The sequence below is a fragment of the Penaeus monodon genome, chromosome 26 (assembly GCF_015228065.2).
Source record: "Penaeus monodon isolate SGIC_2016 chromosome 26, NSTDA_Pmon_1, whole genome shotgun sequence".
NCBI lineage: Eukaryota > Metazoa > Arthropoda > Malacostraca > Decapoda > Penaeidae > Penaeus > Penaeus monodon.
This window is the reverse complement of record NC_051411.1, coordinates 1639151-1646650: the sequence shown is the minus strand read 5'-3', so window position 1 is coordinate 1646650 and position 7500 is coordinate 1639151.

The following is a 7500-nucleotide window of genomic DNA, read 5'->3' as shown; positions in this document are numbered from 1 at the left end:
AGGAGGAGGAGGAGGAGGAGGCGATGATAGTGGCGGCGGGTGAGGAGGCGGACGCGCAGGGGTGGGGGAGGGGTGGGGAGGGGTGGGGGAGGGGTGAGAGCCTAGTCCTGAGGAATCCGAAAGAAAAGCGGTTATGCAGGAGGGAGAGAGAAGGAGAAGAAGAAGGGAGGAAATAGGGGAAAGGAGAAAGGGAAAGAGGGAAGGAGGAGAAGGGAGAGTGGAAGGGAAGAAGGAAAGGAGGGAACGAAGGAATTGAAGGGAGAAGGGAGGGAGGGAGGGAGGGAGGGAGGGAGGAAGGAAGGGAGGAAGGGAGAAGGGAGAAGGGAGGAAGGAAGGGATCGAAGGGAGAAGGGAGGGAAACGAGGGAAGGAAGGAGGGAGGACAAGGGTGAGGAGAGAAATATGTTTGTTAACGGAGAGGTGCTGGGGATTAGGGCCTTGGGGGAGGGCTGGGGGGGGAGGGTGACGACGAAAAAGGAGGAAGGAAATCAGCCGGAGCGGGAGGAGGAGGAGGGGGAGGAGGAGGAGGAGGAGGGGAGGAGGAGGAGGGGGAGGGGGAGGAGGAGGAGGAGGAGGGGGAGGGGAGGAGGAGGAGGAGGAGGAGGAGGAGGAGGAGGAGGAGGAGGAGGAGGGGGGGAGGAGGGAGGGAGGAGGGAGGAGGAGGGGGAGGAGGGGGAGGAGGAGGGGGAGGAGGAGGAGGAGGAGGGGGAGGAGGGGGGAGGAGGAGGGGGAGGGGAGGGGGAGGGGGAGGAGGGGAGGGGGAGGAGGAGGGGGAGGAGGGGGGGGGAGGGGGAGGGGGAGGGGGGGAGGAGGAGGGGGAAGAGGAGAAGAGCAGGAAGAAGGCGATAAATGGCGCGTCGCTCTCCTCTTCGTCATTTCCTTCCCTCCTTCATCCTTATCTTCTCCTCCCCTCCACCTCCTTCTCCTGTCCTCATTTTCTCCGCCATTTCTCCTTCTCACCTCCGTCTCTCCTCTTCATTTTCTCCTTCTCCTCTTCCTCTTTAATCGTCTCTCTCTCTCTCTCTCTCTCTCTCTCTCTCTCTCTCTCTCTCTCTCTCTCTCTCTCTCTCTCTCTCTCTCTCTCTCTCTCTCTCTTTTCCTCTTTCTCTTCCTCTTTCTCTTCCTCTTCCTCTTTCTCTTTCTTTCTCTCTCCCTCCCTTTCCCTCTCCCTCCCTCTCCCTCTCTCTCCCCCCTCCTTCCAACTCTTTCTCCCTCTCCCTCCGGCCTCCCCCCCCCCCCACACTGCCCATTGTAACACCCCGCCCGTTCACTCGCCGCCGCCGGCAGTAGCGATGGCCCAGACTGGGTCGGCGCCACGGTCGGTGTTACGTCACTCGTCGGGGGGGGGGGGTAGGGAGGGAGAGAGGGAGGTAGGGAGGGAGAGAAGGAGAAAGCAGGTGGTGGAGACTACGAGAAGGTTGTAGTAGTTGTTTTGTAGTAGTAGCAGTAGTAGAGAAGAAAAAGGAGGAGGAAAGAGAGGAAAGGGAGATGAGAAAGAGAGGAGAAGGGAAGAGAAGAGAAGAGAGTAGTGAGAGGAAGATCGGGGAGAAGGACGCAGGAGGAGAAACTACACCAAGGAGGAGGAGGGAGGCAGAAGGGAGTATGGGTTAACTGGAGGTCGGGTAGGGGTGGGCTGGGGTGGGTCGAGGGTGGGCTGGGGGTGGGCCGGGTGGGGTCCTTGAGCAGCGGCCTTGAGTCCCCCGTGGCGCCCCACCACCAGCGAACCGCGGATAGGGCCAGCCTTTTGTGCATGGTAGACTTGGTACTATTGTTTTGTGTGCGCGCGTGTGTGTGTGTGCGCGTGTGTGCGAGTGTTTACATGTGTATGTGCGTTTGCGAGTTTACATGTGTGTGTGTGTGTGTGTATGTGTGTGTGTGTGTGTGTGTGTGTGTGTGTGTATTTGAGAAACAGTGAAAGAGAGATGAACGATTGGGAAATTGAGAAAGATGTATAGGTAGATAATCTAGGCTGTGAGAAACAGACAGACAGAACACAGACACAGACAGACAGACAGACAGACAGACAGACAGACAGACAGACAGACAGACAGACACAGACAGACAGACAGACAACAGACAGACAGACAGACACAGACAGACAGACAGACAGACACAGACAGACAGATACACACAGACAGAAACAGAGAGACAAAGAGAGACCGACGTATCCTTGGGACTGTAGACGAGGGTATGAACGCTCTTAAATCTTAACGGTTGATGTTGTTTTAGAAGGTTTCCGGGGTTGGTCGGTCGGTGTAATGATATGGATTGAGAACAGGTGTCTGCATTGGCTCTGGGGTTCGTTCTCTTGGGGGGGGGGGGCGACGGAGAAGGAAAAGGGGGAGGAGGAGGAGGAAGTGTGGACGAGGGGGGGGTGGGATGGAGAGGGGGAGGAAAGAGGGATGGAGAGAGGGGAGAAGGGAGAGGGGAGAGAGAGGAGAAGGGAGAGGGGAGAGAGAGGGAGGTGTGTGATGTCTTTTCCACTTTTTCTTCTATGCGTTTGTGTTGTCTAATTCTCTTTCTCTCTCGCTTTTTTCTCTTGTCTTTCTTCTCTCTTTCCTCCCTCCTCTCTCCTCTCACTCTCTCTCCTTCCATCCCTCTCCCTCCCTCCCTCTCTCTCTTTCTCTCTTTCCTTCTCTCTCCCATTCCCCTCCCCCCTTCCCTCTTTTCTCCCTCTCTTCCCCCTTCTCTCCCTGCCTGCCTTCGCACTCCCTGCCTGCCTCCGCACTCCCTCCCTGCCTTCGCGCTCCCTCCCTTTTCTCTCCCACCAAGTACAGGTTTTGTTGGTAAAGCCCGGCTCCTCATGGCCGTGACCGGTCGTACCCAGCGCCCTCGTGCAATAACCAGGGGTCGTAAAAGCGTAAACGGGTCGTGGTCCATGCAGGACGATCAGCCAGCCAGCCAGGCAGGCAGGCAGGCAGGCCAGCCAGATAGACAGAGAGATTGAGAAACCCTTTGGCAGACGTATAGACGGGCAGACGTCGCGGACCAAGGGATGGATAGATTGGTGGATAGATAGATGGATTGAAAGGTTGGTTGATGGGTAGATAGATAGATGGATAGATAGGTAGATGGATGGATGGATGGATGGGCAGATAGGTAGACAGACAGAGGAACACCCAAGGAGTAAATTGTTAGAATAATGTCACTCTTTGCGACAAGGTCGTAAATGCGGCGGGGACAGATGCAGTCAATGTGGATTAATGATCATTTGCCTCGCCTCGCTCTTCCTCTAATGCAGGTCATGCAACGGCAGGAGGCGCACCATACTCCTCCTCGGCGGCCAGGGACAACTCGAGATGCATTAAACCTGGTCAACATTTTCATCCCGTTTTCCCCCAACTGCCAAAAAGAAACGAAAGTGCAACGTGTCTCCCCCATACATCATTAACAGCCGGGGACGCTAGACGGAGCTAGACGCCAGCCTGCCATAGGGTCGGAATTCCCACGGCGGGATGGGGGAATGTGGCCCCAATAGCCTCCTGTCTTGTCTCATTAGCATTCAGAGCGAAGGCTTAAAGACCCGCTCGATGGATTCGTACCCTGGGGATGGTGTTGTCTTTCTGCTGCTTTATATAAGAGGGTCTGCTTCCCCCTTCCCGCCTGCTTCCCCCTTTCCCCTCCCTCTTCCCCCTTTCCCCTTCCCTCCTCCTTCCCCCTTTCCCTGCCTCCTTCCCCTTTCCCCTTCCCTCCATCCCCTTCACCTCCTTCCCGTCCTCCCCTCCCCTTTCCCACCCCTCCTCCCCCTCTCGCCGTCTAGACAATGAACTCACGTTACGATTTGATCTCAAAATGTTCTCCGAGTCGGCATCTCGGCCGAATGGGCCGTGCGTGAATTCCTGATCGGGGAAAATAAAAGTTGCTTGATGCAGTAGGCTGTTTATGTGTATATCTTTATATTGGGGTGTGTATGTAAGTGGTTGTAGGGCGGGTGTGTACGTGTGCGTGTGCATGCGTGTGTGTGTGTGTGTCTGTGTCTGTGTTTTTGTCCTTGCCTTTGTGTGTGTGTGTGTGTGTGTGTGTGTGTGTGTGTGTGTGTGTGTGTGTGTGTGTGTGTGTGTGTGTGGCGCGCGCGCGCGAAGGGGGAGTACACGTGTTTAAAAGTCTACCTTGAAAGACGACTGGCGAGCATGATTGGGCGTGTCATCAGATGTTTCTCCTGCCACCTCGTCCCCCACCTCCCCGCCTTCCCCCTCCCTTCTCCCCTCTCCCCACTCCCCCCTCCCCTCCTGCTTCTGGCACGCATAGCAGCTGCAGCGAGACTGTTGCAAGTTGGTGGCAAGGGGGGAGGGGAAGAGGGGGAGGTGGGGGGGTGAAGTGAGGGGGAAACGAGGGTGGGAGGTGGGGGGGTTGAAGTGAGGGGGAAACGAGGGAAGGGGAAGTGGGGACGAAGGAAGGGGGAAGAGGGGGGAGGGTACGTCCGTGCGATTGGGCGCCGGGCTCTCACGCTGACCCATTGACTTGTGTTCGTGGCAGTGGGTGGTTGGCTGGCTGCTGGACTCCAGATTTTATCGCCAGTCAAAACAAGCTGCTGTAAACTTTCTATTTCCTTTTTTTAAATTGGATATATATGTTTCTTTTTATTTTATTTTATTTTTTTCCATGTTGAAGGATCGTGCTTGTTTTAGATGCGGTTTTGATGATAAGAGTTCCTGCAGTGTCCCTCCCCCCCCCAAAAAAAAAAAAAAGAATTTTCACTTTTTTTTTTTCTTTCTTTCTTTCTTTCTTTGGGATCTAAAGGATTTACATATCAGAACTGTGATCAGAAATAAAGAGAAGGAAAGGCAGAGGAAAGAAACCAGGAGAAAAAAGAGGAATAAGGAAAAGTAAAAAAAAAACAAAAAAAAAAACAAAGCGTGCGTTCGATAGCAAGCGAAAGGGGGCGGAGCTTAGTTCCTGACTGAGGTTGTTGGGAACGTTGAGTTTGCAGGCGAGGGGGGGGGGGGGGGAGGCACCGTGGCACGAACGTCGGAGGGGGAGGTGGCACTGTGGCATGACGGCGGGGGGTGGGGGGAAATGGCCCGTGGCACGACGGCGGGGGGGGGGAGGTGGCACCATGGCACGAACGGCGGATAGGTGAGGAGAGGTGGCCTATGGCACGAACGGCGGAGGGGTAGAGGGGGAGGTGGCACTGTGGCACGAACGGCGATGGGGCACACCTAGGAGGATCGAGGGAAGATGGCATGCATAATTCTCGGTTATATATATTTATATATTCATATATTTATACTTTTATGATATGTAATATATCAGGATTTCGACCTTTTAGATAGTTTTGTCAAGTAAATTTTCAAGCAAACTGCGTGCATTCATTCCAGTTTATTTCTCATAGGTTCGTCAAAAGTCACCTTTTTTTTTTACTTTTTTTTTCTTTTCTTTTCTTTTCTTCTTCTCCCTACGCCGTATTTGTGTTTGACGGAAATGTCGGTTTTACGATACCTCGCTGCTTTCACTCCCGCCTTTTCGGGGATCCTTCTGACCTGACGTCGACCGAGGGCGTCGCATGAAATCTCCGGTTGACTGCGGACAAGATGGGAAGGAGGGAGGGGGAGAGGGGGTAAGGGAGAGGGAGAGGGAGAGGGAGGGGGAGAGGGGGTAAGGGAGGGAGGGGGAGAGGGAGGGGAGGGACGGAGGTGGAGGGGGAGGGAGAGGGAGGGGGGAGGTAAGGGAGAAGAGAAAGGGAGAAGTAGGAAGGGAGAGGAAAAGGGGATAGGAGAGGAGGGAAGAAGGGACGAAGGGAGGGTGAAGAAAGGAAGAAGGGAGGAAGGGAGGGAGAAGGAGAGAGGAAGGGGAAGAAGGAGACGGAGGAAAAGGAAAGAGAAGAATTCGGTTCCCTTTTTGAGCAAATATCTCTCTCCCGGAGAGAGCAGTATTTTCCTCCCCGCACCAAGGCTACACAACATTTCATTTCGAAATAGAAAAAAAAAAAAAATGCTTGCAAGAAATTTGTTTTGCTTCTGTTGCACCCTGACGACATAGGCTGATCGCTTTGTTTATGTTACGACCAAGCTTTGTCTTCGAAGAAAACACTGAAACGTTTACCTCCGTCGTGTCTTTGTGGTTCAAACGCCGAGATCTTGAAGCCCGCAAGGGAAGGCTTCGAGGCTGAGCGGTGACGCGGGGGAAAGGGTGCCTCGTCACTGGCACTGTTATTGTTCGTCTTTGTTGTTGTTATTGTTCGTCTTTGTTGTTTTTATTATTATTATAATTAGCTATTAATATTATTACTAATCCTATCTACTACTGTTACTACGTGTAGGCCTACTGCTATCATTGAGGTTATTGGTACTATCATAATAATTCATGTCATCTCAATGGTTTATTGTACCGGCTCTGTCTTGATAATTTTGAAATTATTAACAAACACCGCGAAGATTTACTCGTTTAAATGGACGCTGTAGTTATGGAGACATGAAGGTATTAATATCAGCATTGCGAAATATCTTTTGTTTTCATCTTTATCAGCTCTCTTGATGATGACGAATCCGTTTTTCTTTTGTAATTTGTTGAACAGAAATAGATGTGGTAGTCATTTCAAAAAAGGAGAATAGCTGACGAAGAGAAAAGAAGGATAATCGAGGAAGTTAAAGATAATGCGATAGAAACGATGACTTGCCTTTTTTTTCTCTCTTTCATTTCGAGAAAGTTCATTAAGATCGAATGATGTAAATTGGGAAAAAGAGAGGGTAAGATGTTTATGTATTTATGAACGACGCCCAAATAAGCAAACCAGAAGCATGTCGCCGTCCGAACGTGTTATTTTGGCTTCATTCATGATTGAAGTTGCAATTACGTGTTGCAATTCAGCCGTGATTCGTTTTCGCAATCAGTTTATAGGAGGCGCAGGGCAGTGGAAGGATTTATTTAGTGGTTTTCTTGTAATTTTTAGTTATTATTATTTTTACTTCTATAAAAGGTTGAAGAGGGAGGGTGAAAAGGGATGGAAAGAAGGAAGGCGAACGAGTGGAAGAGAGAGAGAGAGAGAGAGAGAGAGAGAGAGAGAGAGAGAGAGAGAGAGAGAGAGAGAGAGAGAGAGAGAGAGAGAGAGAGAGAGAGAGAAATATAAATAGGCCCTGTGTGCGTGCGTGTGGTCGTGTAAGTATATTAGTTAATAGGTGTGCGTGCGCGTGTAAAAACCGGGTGGGTAGCAACCGCTTGCCCCAGAGTGCGGCGTCGCGCTTAAAATCAAGGTTGGGTGTTGCGATTAATCCGGGCATAGAGCCGCGGGGCCATTAACGGCTGTACGTGATGGAGACGCTGCTGGGGAGCCTCGCTTCGAGAGAGAGAGGACTGGATAGGAGAGCAACACTTAGCGATTGAGGAGAGTAGGGGAGGGATGAGAGAAGAGAGAGGGGAGGAGGTGAGGTGCGGGGGGAAGTAGAGGAGGGGGAGGAGGGAGAAAGGACGGGGGGTAGGAGGAAGGGGGAAAGAGGAGGATGGGGGATGGAGGACGGAGGAGGAGAGGAGGAGCGAGGGAGTGATGGAGAGGTGAGAGGAGGGG